This window comes from Mytilus californianus, unplaced genomic scaffold (assembly GCF_021869535.1).
Source record: "Mytilus californianus isolate M0D057914Y unplaced genomic scaffold, xbMytCali1.0.p SCAF_10, whole genome shotgun sequence".
NCBI lineage: Eukaryota > Metazoa > Mollusca > Bivalvia > Mytilida > Mytilidae > Mytilus > Mytilus californianus.
The window spans coordinates 13,324,219-13,338,761 of NW_026262582.1; the positions used below are offsets into that span (position 1 = coordinate 13,324,219).

At 30.8% G+C, this 14,543-nt stretch overlaps 1 protein-coding gene and 1 long non-coding RNA gene across 2 annotated transcripts in view; both read left to right on the forward strand.

The window, feature by feature from the left end:
• LOC127718685 (uncharacterized) overlaps positions 1-14,543 on the forward strand; it is a 150,820-nt gene that overhangs the window by 72,315 nt on the left and 63,962 nt on the right. The window lies entirely within an intron of this gene.
• Positions 5,298-7,389, forward strand: LOC127717641 (uncharacterized). The gene is made up of 3 exons (XR_007989283.1): positions 5,298-5,360; positions 5,840-5,854; positions 7,372-7,389. It is a non-coding gene; the product is annotated as an uncharacterized LOC127717641 (long non-coding RNA).

Sequence of the window (14,543 nt, forward strand, 5' to 3'; positions counted from 1 at the left end):
TGAGCTGCAATCAAACAAGTGAAAACAGTATCTGAAGTATATTGATCAACACCTAGCACACAATGCATACTATAACGTGATATAAATATACTAGTCTACAGGTACAAGGGTCGTATAGCACCAAAAAGAAATACAATGTCAGATTGTCATAATGTTATCTGGTTTGAAAACTCTTGATAGATCATTTGCTGATCTTTTTTTTTTTATTTTTATTTTTTAGCGACTGCGAGTGCACAATGCACCTTCCCATGTTTCCGCATTGATGTAGGAACTTGGGTTAGAGACACAACTACCTTAGCTTTTTCGTGTTCAAATACGTCAATTGTAACAGTGAATGGTGGGGAAGAAAGGTTATGTTACGCAAGACGTGGACCATTTCTTGTAGTAAAGTACGATATTCAATTTTTGCAAATACGATTAGCAGATCAAGATCTTTTCATAATAATATGTATAATCAAGCCACTGCTTACATCTACTAAATAACAAACTTCAGATGTTTCGAAGACATACGCGCGTCTAGATCTTGCGTACAAATTTGTAAGCCTGGTACTATGATGATTTTATTTGTAATAAATCAGCCTCTATATGTTCATGATTTATCTTAAATGATTCATTTAGGGTTTCAACTTTTTAGAAATGTTTGCAAATTTCAAAAATCTGCTAAGATATTCTCATTTGAACACAATGCTATTGTTTTTTAGACATGATCTATGTCTTTATCGAAAAGAAGTCTTTATATGTTTGAGATATTTTCCCGGAACAGACTTTGACTCATAGATAAACCAATCAAATTATAAGATTCAAATGTTCTTTTTAATAATATGTAAAAATAGGGTTCAGTACGTCAAAGTTACGTTGCAACTAACATTTCTAATCTAAAGTGTTTAGATCATAATACCAACTGTTGATTCTTTTATTTTCGTAGGCACTTAGTTTCGTGGATTTAGTAAAACATACATTTTTTGGAGAATATCTATTTTCGTGGTTTTTGCCAAAGTCTGCCTAGAAGCCTATAGAAAATTTGCATTTTTTTATTTATTTAAAATTGCGGTTTATCTTTACATACAACATCTTTGAAAATTGGCTTCACACGAATAGTAATTAATCCACAGTAATTTTGAAAGGATTGAAGACTTTGATTCTTTCAGATCTTTCATATAAAAAGAAGATGTTGTATAATAGCCAATGAGACAACTCTCCACAAGAGACCAAATGACACAGAAATTAACAACTATAGGTTATCGTACGGTATTCAACAATGAGCAAAGACCATACCGTATAGTCAGCTATAAAAGGCCCCGAAATGACAAATGTAAACACTTCAAACGAGAAATCTAACGGCCTAATTTATGTACAAAATAATGAACGAAAAATAAAATTGCAAAGCAGCAACATAAGACAACCACTGAATTACAAGTTGTTGATTTGGAATAGATACATACAGAATGTGGCGGGGTTAAACTAGTTTGACTACTGGGACGATAGTGTAAATAGATCTTTTTGAGTGCATATGATTAAGTACATTTACATTACTGTTTAGTAATGTCGTTTTTCCCATTCAAAATATTTTGATATGATTTCCCCTGATAAACATAAAGTAGAATTTTCTTAACAGATATACTGAAATGGGAATCTAATGAGTTTGTCGAGTTTTAATTGCAATAATAAGCACAAAACTAGCATCAAACGATTTGTTTTTATTCTTTTTTGCAGTGTGCAGACAATAGATTTTAATTCCAATTTAGATCCTTTATGAGACGTTTGCATTTACGACATCAGTTTTCGTTTACTTTTAAAATTTAAAATCATCTGAGATATGTAAAAAGGGTGATAATCCTTCGAGAATTAATTTCCTGCATGACAAGAGTGGCCTTAAGGTAGAAAAAGTAAGAAAAGTGTGTTTAATGTCAACAGTTTTGAAGTCTCATATAATAGAAACTTACAGGTTATGAAAAGACCTATGATCTCTGCTACATGATTTAGCAATCATAAGTAGACATTTCGGACATGTTTGTGAAGAAAAACAACAAACATGAGTTTTGAACCAACTTTAAAAAAAACGCGGCGACTGGTTTTCGGTTTGTTAAGATGATTCTTTATACTATTGAAAAAGACAGGTAATTAATAAGGTGTCCATAACCGTTTGTTTTTTATTTCTATAATATAACTGCTTTAATTTTATTTCAAACCTTAACCTTCTCAATGATTGAGAGTAGTCGATTAATAATTAAGGAATAAAGTAAATTGATATCAAATGATATGATAAATTCTACGACGAAAAACGCATTGAAGATATAAGGCGCATTAATGGATGTTCAAAGAAAACCCAAGATTCAGAAATTGACAAACAAATCAAGAAAGGCAATCAAATCAATACTGAACGTACTTCACGGCTCATATTTCTAACTTAATACTAGACAGTTTCAGTCGTCATTTTCTAGTCCAGTCAAACTAAAAAAAGACTCATCATTATTTGCAATGCAGGAATCCGGATTTTTTGCTTTGCCTCAAATCACAACAATTTGTATTTTCTGTATTTCTGTATTTTTTTATGTATTGAATGGTTATTGTTTGTCCTTTTATTTTTACAGATGGGGAAATACATACAGGTGCATAAAATATGTTGCTTATAACAGTAAAGCCAGAATATCCTTTGACTATGCTACCAAACCTAGTGAGTAATTTTATGATGCATAGCAGGATCCGTTTGCCATAATCGATTTACAATATTTGAACATTGATAAAAAAAGTATAACCAAAATACCAAACTCCAAAGAATATTCAAAAAGAGGAAGTCAATAAAAATCAACGGGACAAGTTAAAAAAACCACTGCCATTTTCTCTACTTTCCGAAGAAAATGGCTGGTTAAACCTGGTTTTATAGCTAGTTGAACCTTGACTTTGTATGACAATTGTTTATATTTACGTTGTATTGAAAAAACTTGTGAGTAACCCAAAAAGGCATAATATATTAAGGTGAAAATTTTTGGGATCAAGCAGACAAAAGTGTGTAAAGTTTTTTACTATTGATACATCATTGAAGCCTTATTTTCGATACAAAGATAACTGCCTTTTTATGTATCAATATATCGTATGCTTATGTTTAAAACAGACATAAATGACATAAGGAATAATTAAATGTTTTTTTAAAGGTATACCTTGCAGGCATTTGTATTGTTCAGCACACTTCCTTGTTTGTGTTTAGTAAGTAGTGTAGCGACGTTTTCTACGGAAAGGTTGAAGATAAAACGTACAATCAAAAATATCCATTAATAAAAGCAAAAAAAAAAATAACTAGTAAAGACATGAAATAATCCGAAAATACTCACGTAATATCAAAATTAAAATAATTAAATCAATAATATGAACCCCAAAAAGCAAATGCTAAATTTATATGCTGTACGGTATTCAGTCACTCTTCTTTAGTAAGAAGCCACATTATTTAGCAAGTTGGAAATCCGATCGGATTAATTTACCAAATTATCATGATAGTGCCACGAACCCTAAACAGTCTTGAAACTTCACACTCGGTAATGAATGAGATTCATGGTGCTCAGTTTGTAGTCTTTTGTAGAAAATTTTGTGCTGTGTGCTTTTGTGAACTTTGGTTGCTAGATATTTTAGTTAACCAAATGTCTGCCTTGTTTCCAAAAATTTGTCTTCATGAAGATTTTCATTTTTCCAAATACTTTGTACGTCTTTCTGCGACTTATAGCATTTAAAATTGAATTTGTAATCAATTACTAGTAAATGCTGGACAGTACAACAGTACATGTCAACCACAAAAACCTGACTCATGAAAAACAATCTCCAACGATAGACACAATTACCAGATAGCCTGACCTTTTATCTAATTAACAAATTGGACATCTTCTTACTTTATCACGACAATCACTCAGGCGGGTCAGGCAATTTCCTAAACAGATAACATGCTAACAATAACACTTTGTAAAAACAATCTATGCGGCGAACTTTTAAGTGTAAACGGCATGTGTTGCTGGTATAACTTACACAATAATGAAAATAATACTTGATTCTAAGGGCAGCCGTGCCTGAAAGAAATGGCACTTAAGTTTAACAATATCTTTATGTATTTATCATCGGACAAAAGAGATGGGACTTAAGTTTAACAATATCTTTATGTATTTTTCATCGAAGTAATTTAGAAAGAATTGCTATCGATTAGATATGGAATTACTAGGTCACGAGTATGTTTTAGTTAACATATCTATACATTCAATTATAAAGACTTTGGTGATGATCTTTTCAATATCATTAACGATACCAATTCTAATATACCGGGGCTTATTTTGTCAACTAATGTCTCATAAGTGATCTTAAAGGCCAAAACTTTTTGAAAATCCCGAACCTAATACAAACATTTAAGGAACTGATACAAACAAAACAGAATCAATTAATTCAAATTCAGACTACGAAGCAAAGCTATGCAAGTAGAATATAAATATTTCATAACTGTTTCAATATGAATAAAACAATAGCCATTTTCATGCCAGTATTGAAGTACTGCCTGCACGGCTTATGATATATAAAACTTTTCTTAAACAGTTTTTACAAAATATCGGAATGCACTTGTACTTATTTACAATTTACCTTTTTGTAGAATGTGTAGCTTTGTAAGCAGGTGGTGTAATGAAATAAAAACGAACTAAATAATTCATCAGTCTGAAGCGCTTTTCTGGATTTACCTTCATCAGGAACGCCCAAAGCCGAATATTTGAAAGCCAAGGATATATGAACATGATGAATAAATGTATTGAGTGTTTTTTACTATTTTCTTAATTCAAAATTATATAATTAGTTTAAAGATAAAAAAAATATTGTTTGTAATAATAAAGTGGACATTATATATCACCTGTGTTCCCTGGGCACGAGTGAGATTGTAACGCAGGGATCATAAGTATGTTCTCCAGAGCTACTGAGGTAACCACAACAAAGTTTGGATGAATTTTAATGATTAGTAAAAGAATGATAAAAAAGAAATGTTTGTTATGAATCATGTCAGTACCGAATCACTTTTAACTAAGATGGCTATACCCTCGCAGAGTAGCAGTCCATCAGCACCATTGCTAAAATAATGAAAATATTTCAGAAACTTGAGACCGTGTCAATGTCAAAGTCATGAAATAGTTTTAAAATCACAACTTAACGATAAAAAACTCAAACAAAATTATGCCTTTGTTTCAATTTCATTTTGTTATTTTAATTATTTGAAAAGATCTATACAAATAGATTTAAACCAATTTTTAAACTTTTGTATATATTGCTTTCAGAGACATTTTTTACAGAGCCATCCGTTTGTGACGTTTGTACCGGACGTTTTACACCCGCTGTTATTCGCGGTAAATATACTTTATTCAATAAATCTATATAAGAACGTTTTTTTCTGTTTTCATACACAGTCAAATCAAATTATCTTACACAAAAACAGATTTAAGGCTCAACCATGTCAACATGTCTTATTTTGAGTCCCCATGATTTGGGAAAAATAAGAAAAGGGCTGTAGAAAATGTCCATTGAAAACTACGCAACACTGCTGGTTTTGATTTAGAAAAAGATTATAATTCGGACGTTGTGAATATGAAAAAAGGTATTTACTGCATTTTACGTTAATACTGTTCTGTTGTTTATTATCAACTTTTTCCAAAAGTTTTGGTACTTTTTGTATAATTTACTTGTTATTCCCTGTACGTTGTACGGTTTACAATACTTTAATTATAATTAACAGAAATAGCTGTCGTTCTCAAATTACAATTTGTCTAATTAACTGGAAAATATTAAATATACCATAGTTTTATTGCTCTCATTTTTTATTTCATAGGAAGATGTCAAAATTGTAAGTTTAACCTTAAACCGTTTTTTGTTGCATTACAGAATTAGGAAAAAATCATCAAAAAGCAATCTTACTCAAACTGTTTTTACAAAAAAATTCATGGTATTCCATTTAATACAAATATTGATGGCTAAATAAACATAATTTATTGAAACTATCCCACGATATATTGAACAAAGCATCGTTTTTCTAAGGAATATCTAGTCTATGGCACCCATTATAAACCGTTTCAGTGCTAGGAATCATCGCATATTTCGTATTTTGTGCTTATTTCAGGCGTATAATAATAATATGATATCTTATATAGTAAACATGGTAAACATTTAATTGTTATGAAAAATTATGATCCCATGAATAACATTTTATCTATGTGAATTGTATGTTCCCATAAAAGAACACAATGCGGAAGATACCAAGGGGAAAATTTAAACTCATAAGTCTAAAGAAACTGACAACGCCGTAAAAACCAAACGCGACGAAAAGACCCCTAAATTCACTTAACATTACATACAAAAGTAAAGACTGAGCAACACGAACCTAACTACAAACTGAGATAATCTTATGTACCTAAGAGAGGGACGAAAGACACAAGAGGGACAGTCAAAGTCATAGATCGAAAACAAACTGACAACGTCATGGCCAAAAATAAAAAGACAAACAGACAAATACTAGTACAGATGACACAACACAGAAAACTAAAGACTAAGAATGTTGATGGGATCTTTCTCTATTAGTTGCACTCGTTATGTTACTCGTGGGTAGACAAAAGTCGCTGATGAGTCGTTTTCGGTGATGTCACAATCAAGAAAAACAGAAAAGTATTGCTGTACATTGTATATGTTCTGTTTTAGAATTATTCTTTAAGGAATTCTATTGTCTTTGTTGTTTTAAACATTTGCTCTCAGTTGCACATGATGCAGATAATTCATTGAACCATCTACCCGAAATTTGTATCATTATTGTGTAATCTGATGATATAAAGTCGCAAGTACATTCTCAGTACATCCATATTATAACGTTTAAGAAAGTGGTACATCTCTAATTGAATATAATTAAGTTGACATCATTATTATCAGAATGTCCAAAATTCCTAGTAAATATATCTTGTGTTTAAAATTTAGCGTCATTCCCTGCCGAGTCTTCGAAGTTTCTCTGGTATTTAGAATTGATAAAAAATGCACTTTTGTTTTTCATCCAAGCTTTTCTTTCTTTTGGCAATGTGTTGTCTTTCTATCCTGGTTAAATTGACCTTCGATATTTAGCAACTGTTCTTTTCCAGGTTTATCGAGATAATGATAATCCCGAAGTACTAAAATGATTGTTGATGTATTATGAAAGTTCTTAAACAATATGTTCGGAGAGAATGTTCATCTATACAAACTTTATAACTTCGTTCAGTTTATATTTTAGTGCAGGTCTATTTTCGAAACATTAGAAATGGATTAATCATTTTATATTATAATAATCAATTGTCCTGTCTGCCAGTAAAATAAAAATAAAGAAACATATTTTTTTTTCAGACGGGCGTGCAAGACAAAGTAAGTAAAAATATCAGGAGGAAATCAAACAGACAAACAATGTTATCTTGAAAAAATATTTCAAATTAGTTTTTTCAACAGAAAGGGGTCTCAAGACAAACTGACAAGAGCTCCCCTGCTTACTGTTTTTCAAAAATACGTTTTTACATATTATTATTCTATTTGCTACGTCATGAACCTTGCATTGTTTGTTTAATAAATTATTTCTATATCCTGACTATATACACAATATGACAATTTAATATATTTCAACCTTCAAACAAATACTACTAAAAAGTTATAATTAATCTGATTGTGGCACCATTGTTCATTTTTAGTTCCAATTTGATTACGTAAATCATCCTGCCGCTCCCTTCCTCTTCGCTGCGAAATCAAATTGTTGTCCTCTAATATCAACTTGTATATGATTATGAAATAATAACGATATCTTAATTGTCATTCATGCATTAAAACAAACATTAGCATTTCACAATACGAGTAATTATTTATATCATAATGAAAAAAATAAAATATTTAACCATTTATTTGACAAATTATACTAGACACATGTCTTGTTTTTTAATGCACTTCTGTTTTTCATCCAATCTTTTCTTTCTTTCTTTTTGGCAATGTATTGTCTCTCTTTCCTCGTTAAATTGACCTTCGATATTAAGCAACTGTTCTTTTCCAGGTTTATCGAGATAATCATAATCCCGAAATACTTAAAATAATTGTTGATGTATTATGAAAGTTCTTTGAAAATATGTTCGGAGAAATGTTCATCTATACAAACTTTATAATTTCGTTCAGTTTATATTTTAGTGGAGGTCTATTTGCGAAACATTAGGAATGGATTAATCATTTATTTATAATATTAATTAATTGTCCTGTCTGCCAGTAAAATAAGAATAAAGAAACTTATTTTTTTTCAGACGAGCTTGCAAGACAAAGTAAGTCAAAATATCAGGAGGAAATCAAACAGACAAACAATGTTATCTTGAGAAAAAATTTCAAATTAGTATTTTCAACAGAAAGGGGTCTCAAGACAAACTGACAAGAGCTCCCTGGCTTACTGTTTTTCAAAAATACATTTTTACAAATTATGATTATATTTGCTACGTCATGAACCTTGCATTGTTTGTTTAATAAATTATTTCTATATCCTGCCTATATACACAATATTACAATTTAATATATTTCAACCTTCAAACAAATACTACTTCAAGGTTATAATTAATCTGATTGTGGCACGATTGTTCATTTTTAGTTCTTATTTGATTACGTAAATCATCCTGCCGCTCCCTTCCTCTTCGCCGCGAAATCAAATTGTTGTCCTCTATACGAGTAATCATTTATTTAAAAAAATATCAAAATGAAAAAAATAAAACATTTAACCATTTATTTGACAAATCATACTAGAAACCTGTCTTGTTCATTTTAACTCCATAAGTTTGTATGTGTCGAAAATTTTTTAGAAAACAAACAAATTCCACAGATTATTAAAACGCATTAAAACGTATAGACAAATAATTTCCGATAGTTGTTTTAAGATATTGATATCGCTATGTCCAACACCATTGAGAAACAGCAGTCATCAGTACCTCAACATTAAGCTAACAGTTACGAACATGGGCGATCTCATAGATTTTTGTGAAATTTTGCCAGATCCTAGAATACACATGACTATTGAAAAGGTTACTTCAATATGCTATCCTGAAGAATAAAAGCAACCTGTTGGGTTACTTTTATACTGTTTGAGATATGGCATACTGAATATTCTGTAGAAAAAAATAAAGGTTTAATTTGATGAACGTTATTGTTGCAAACACATGTTTATTTGTAATTTCTTTCTCTTCAATACCTGTCATACGAATTTTCTTTAAACCTGAAATGCAACAATATGTATTGCAACTAAAATTTCCGTGTTTAATACTATGTAAGTCATTGAACTGATTATGTTACATTTTAAAACGTGGGGAAATAACATTTCGATAAATACTGCAGTCATGACGTCACGTTACGTTTGCCTTTCGTCGCTTTTTTTTTTTAACTTTTTATACTTGCAAAACGAAGCCGGATACCCCTTCCTATTTCATATCAATAAAACGGATATTTCAGTATCTAGAACATATAACTTTTGCAGGGTAGGATTTCGAGATACATATTTATCATGTTTATAAAATTTGCTGTCTTCAAAAGTATTTCAATAATACTATGTATTCAAATATCTTATATTAATATGCCTTTATGCACCTGTCATACAAGTGAGAGGTTAAGCTAGCTACAAAACAAGGTTTAATCCACCATTTTCTACATAAAGAAATGCCTGTACCAAGCCAGGACTATCACAGTAGGTTTAAGGTTTTGATTTTGCCATTTGATAAGGGACTTTCCGTTCTGAATTTTCCTTGTACTTCGACATTTTTGTTTTTTACTTTTTTAGTTATTTTCAGGATACATACAAAAATTTATTAGAATCCTTGAGATCGAAAATGTTCATGCTTGTTAATTCAATATCATTATACAAGGGATAACTCTTTATGCGTTGTTAGTTTATTTTTAATTACAGACATTTAAAATTGATGAAGCATTCTTGTTATACATTACTTAAATTATAACCTATTTCTTTTTTAACAGTGATTTCGGCACGTAAGTTACATATACTTCATAATATGTATTTAATCATGTGAATTGATACCTTAAAATAATGCAGTGCTAATATTAACATTTTTGTCTTTTTCAATAACAACAAAACTTAACTGTCATGTACAATTATGGTTTGCTATTTCCCTCGTCGTTCGGTAAAACAGATGCAGGTTAATGGAGCATCCGTTTAGCTGTGGATGTATAAATTCGCAGCTATTTTATGTTTGCACTTTGACGATTATTATATTTGCAAAAGTGCGAGTGACTTTTCATAAAAAAATCTTTAGAATAAAACAAAAACTCGAACGTCATGCACATTTCAGTATAATTCACGTAAGATCTTTTTAGTGAGCATACGCAGCTCGTGTGTATGTCCTGAATATGCAAAGACCAACAGTATGCAAGTAACGTAAGTATTTGAATATCATCTCATTCATTGAAAGTAATATTTACTTACCGAAGAAGATCACTATAGTTAGTGTTTCATTTAGTCGTTTCACAAAAAGTGGTAAATCGTGAAATAAGTCGTAAGACTATCGTGACTATGTTAAAGATATGCGACACTTTCAATGTTTCACAAATATTTACAGTTTACGATTTACGGGCAAATTACCATCTGGATCAAGTCAGTGGTAAATCTTTGCGAATAGCGGAGGAATATGTGACATGTCTTATACATGTTATAACCATCTTAACTTTAAGAGATAAAAGAAACAGTTAGACACAGGTTTTGGAGATGTAAATTGAATAAATAAACGTAAGCAGAGGAAATATGTGACATGTCTTATACATGTTATGATAATCTTAAGTTTAAGAGATACAAGAAACAGTTAGACACAGGTTTTAGAGATGTAAATTGAATAAATAAACGTACCAAGGGTTAAGATAATTGAAGTCTTAGCTTTGTCATGCAATTTCAGTCAGTCTGTGCGTATTGCATACTTTTATCCTTAAATGTTTAAGTTCCTGCTATTCTGTCCCAATAAACAGTTCATCTCCATTGACGGATTTAGAATAAAGAAACCAAAACAGTAAAGTGTCAAGTATTATACATGTTTTTCATCGTGAATTAAATTTAAAAAATGGAAATGTGTGCTCCTCTGATAGAGCGATCATCTCAGACAGACAGTTCATGATCAATTACTTCATTCGTGGTGTTGCGTATTAATATATTGGAATACATTCTTATATGTTTATGTAAATAGAATATCTATCCACGACAAATTTGGATAAAACTACAAAAACTGTTGATATAAAGGGATGTTGGGTGAATGTTAACGACACCAAATTTTTAAACAAGTGAACACTCTGAAATGATCCGCTGGCTGTACTGATCATAATTGAATTCATGTTCGAAGTCTACAAGAAAACGGTTTAAAATATGCATTGTATATTAATAAGAAGAGGTGGTATGAGTGCCAATGATACAACTATCCATGCAAGTCACAATGTGTAAAAAGTAAACAATTATAGTTCAAAGTACGGCCTTCAACACGGAGCAATACTCTATATGACTTATATAATTGACCTATTGCATAAGAGTATATTTAAAGTTCGAAATAAAGTGAAACGAAACGAAAAGAAGCAAACAAACGAAGAAAAAAAACGAGGCGAATAAGAATAAAACGAAATTGTTAAAAGGGGACGAAAGCAAATGAAAATCAATCACAATATTACAGTTTATGATAAAACATATATTTGCTCTTTTATTCTAAAATGATCATAGATGTTCTGTTTCAATTCGGTGCAAAATATGAATTAATTTTATATCTGTATAATAATATAATATGGTGCAATCTTCAAAAAGCTGACAAAAGAATAAAATAAGAACAACAAGTTTTCATACGTATGAATTAAGTTGCTTCCTTTTGACTACAATGCGACAAAAGTAAACTTAACGGCCGTTTATCATCGTTGAAGACCGCACGGTGAAATAAATTGCCTGATACATCCACGCCCTCTGGCGTATATCTATCTTATTGGCGATTTACCACATCTCCTTACTTTTATAATTTATTTTTTTTAATTTATGGCTGTAAATTCCGTCGTTTTTTTCTTTGTTTTTTTTTTTATTACTTTATCAAATAAAATCAGTTTGGAAGGGCTCGAAGCACACAAAAAGATATAAGATCATAGAGTACTTGCAATTAATAAAAGCTAGTTTAATGCCAATTTCAACATGTACAAATAATGAATAAACAATGATTCTCAGACATTAATATGAATCAGTACACATGCAGCGCAATTAGTGTAAAAACGGTATGAACAGTCCGAAAAACGTGACCTAGTTTAATGCCAAAATATAAGTATCAACAAGATGTAGAAGATTTTTTTACACACAAAATGTAGTAGCCATGACCATGAATGAAACAAAACTTAATGTTTTGTATTTAGACAGATTATTAGACTAAATGTAACAGCATAACTTTGTCAAATGTGAGTTGGTGTATCCGAAACTTGGTGACACCTTTTTTAGTAAAAACAAATGTTTAACAGCCAAATTTTAAAAATTTGACATCATGATTTCGACAAGCAAATAGACAATTGTTCATTCATTTATATGATAAAGCCAAGAGATTGTAGCTTTTAAAATGCTGTAGTCAAAGTGTTCCATAAAACCATTCCAAATTTTATAATTGTACCTGACCAAAAGTGCCGTCTGATTTATAGTCGTGCAAATGCTTCACAATTTAATCTCCGAAAACTTGGGAATGAAATATCCAGACACGCAAAAATTCATGACCGGTCATAGAAGGCACTTGATAAGGAATTTTTGTATTGGCTTAATCAGTGTGACACGCGTAAGGCACATGCAAGTGTATATTTATTGATCTAGCAGGTTTTGTAAAAAATACCCATATTTAAAATAAATTTTAAAAAAAATAACCTAGGACCAAAAGATAACTTCTATCAGCCATATTAGTCACAGTTGAAACAAATTGTCATGATATGAATTAATGAATAAACTAAAGAAAGGTTTTTAAAAAAGATAAACCATTATTTAAGAGAGGCTTGCAGCATATCAAAAAATATATACGCTTATTTTTAAAGAGTTTTTGTGTTTTCATCTGCCTGAAAAAGTTTGGTTGAAACGGTTTGATCATGTATCTTAGTACTAATTGGTTTGGTGCGCATCGGAGTTTGAACGCGTCATCCAGATATATTGTACCACATGTTTAAACCACAATTCAAAATAAACATCACAATAAACTACCATTGAGGCTTTCGTTTTCTTCTATAGACATCACAATAATTTACCATTGAGGCTTTCATTTTCTACTGGAGACATCACAATAACCTACCATTGAGGCTTTCATTTTCTACTGAATACATCACAATCATCTACCATTGAGGCTTTCATTTCTATTTTTATTTCATAATAAGCTCGTCCCACTTTTATCAGCTGTATAGAGACCTTCTTAAAATCCAAAATGTTTATATACGAACTGACAGTATTGGGTTCGCGCTAACTCCATTTTCAGACTTTCACATAATACACGATATCAAATATCGGTGCGGATTGATTCCGACACCTATGTGAAGCAGTCATAAACTTGTTTGGTAAGTCATCCTACCACCAGTCGTGAATCGTACGATTTACGAATCTTTTTGAAAAGATAGCAAGTTCTATGCTATGATATGGAGTTAAGAATATTTGGACCTACATCACGATCAATGATTTATTTGCGTTTTGGATTTATTTTGTATGCGTATATGTTATTTTTTATTTTATTCTTATTTTAAAATAAAGTTCAAACAACTCATACTGGATTGCTTATCTGAATTAGAGCTGCCTGTTTTGATAATTTTTATTTCTATGCATACAGTGTTTATACATTTAATCTGATCTTACCGACAAGTTTTGACTTCTATTAATCCACGGAACTGGTTTGCTATATTAAATGACCGGTCTTTCTTTAATTAACACTTGGTGAACATTTTAATAGCTCAATCATATTCATTTACCGTTGTTCATATACTAGTACATAGCTCTGTATCAACTTATTCTATTTTAGCCTTAGGTTGTAATAGACCACCACTGTGTCCTATAACAGATGTGATTAATGACATACCATGCGTCGATTTTGACAATGACAATGGATCTATCTGTAGAAGCTGTAGAAACAGATATTGAAATGGAATCTACAGAATGAACTGAAATTTAGGAATAAGTGTAAAACAACATCCGTGTACGAAAGTATAGTTACTTTTCAAATATATATATTGCTCAAATAAATATTTTAAAAACTACAAAATTATTTTTGCTGATGATAAAAAAGAGAAGCCCAAAGGGATATTCAAACTCATAAATCGAAAACAAACTAACTATGCCATGACAAATAAACAAAAAACAGATAAACAACGGTACATAAAATACAGTATAGAAAACTATGACTGAGCAACACGAACCCCATAAAAAACCGGAGGTGATTTAAGATACTAGTACTCCGGAAGAATAAAACAGATCGTGGGAAAACGACTGATACTTGTATGAAATTTGCACTGCGTTGTCTTGATTGAATCGTCTT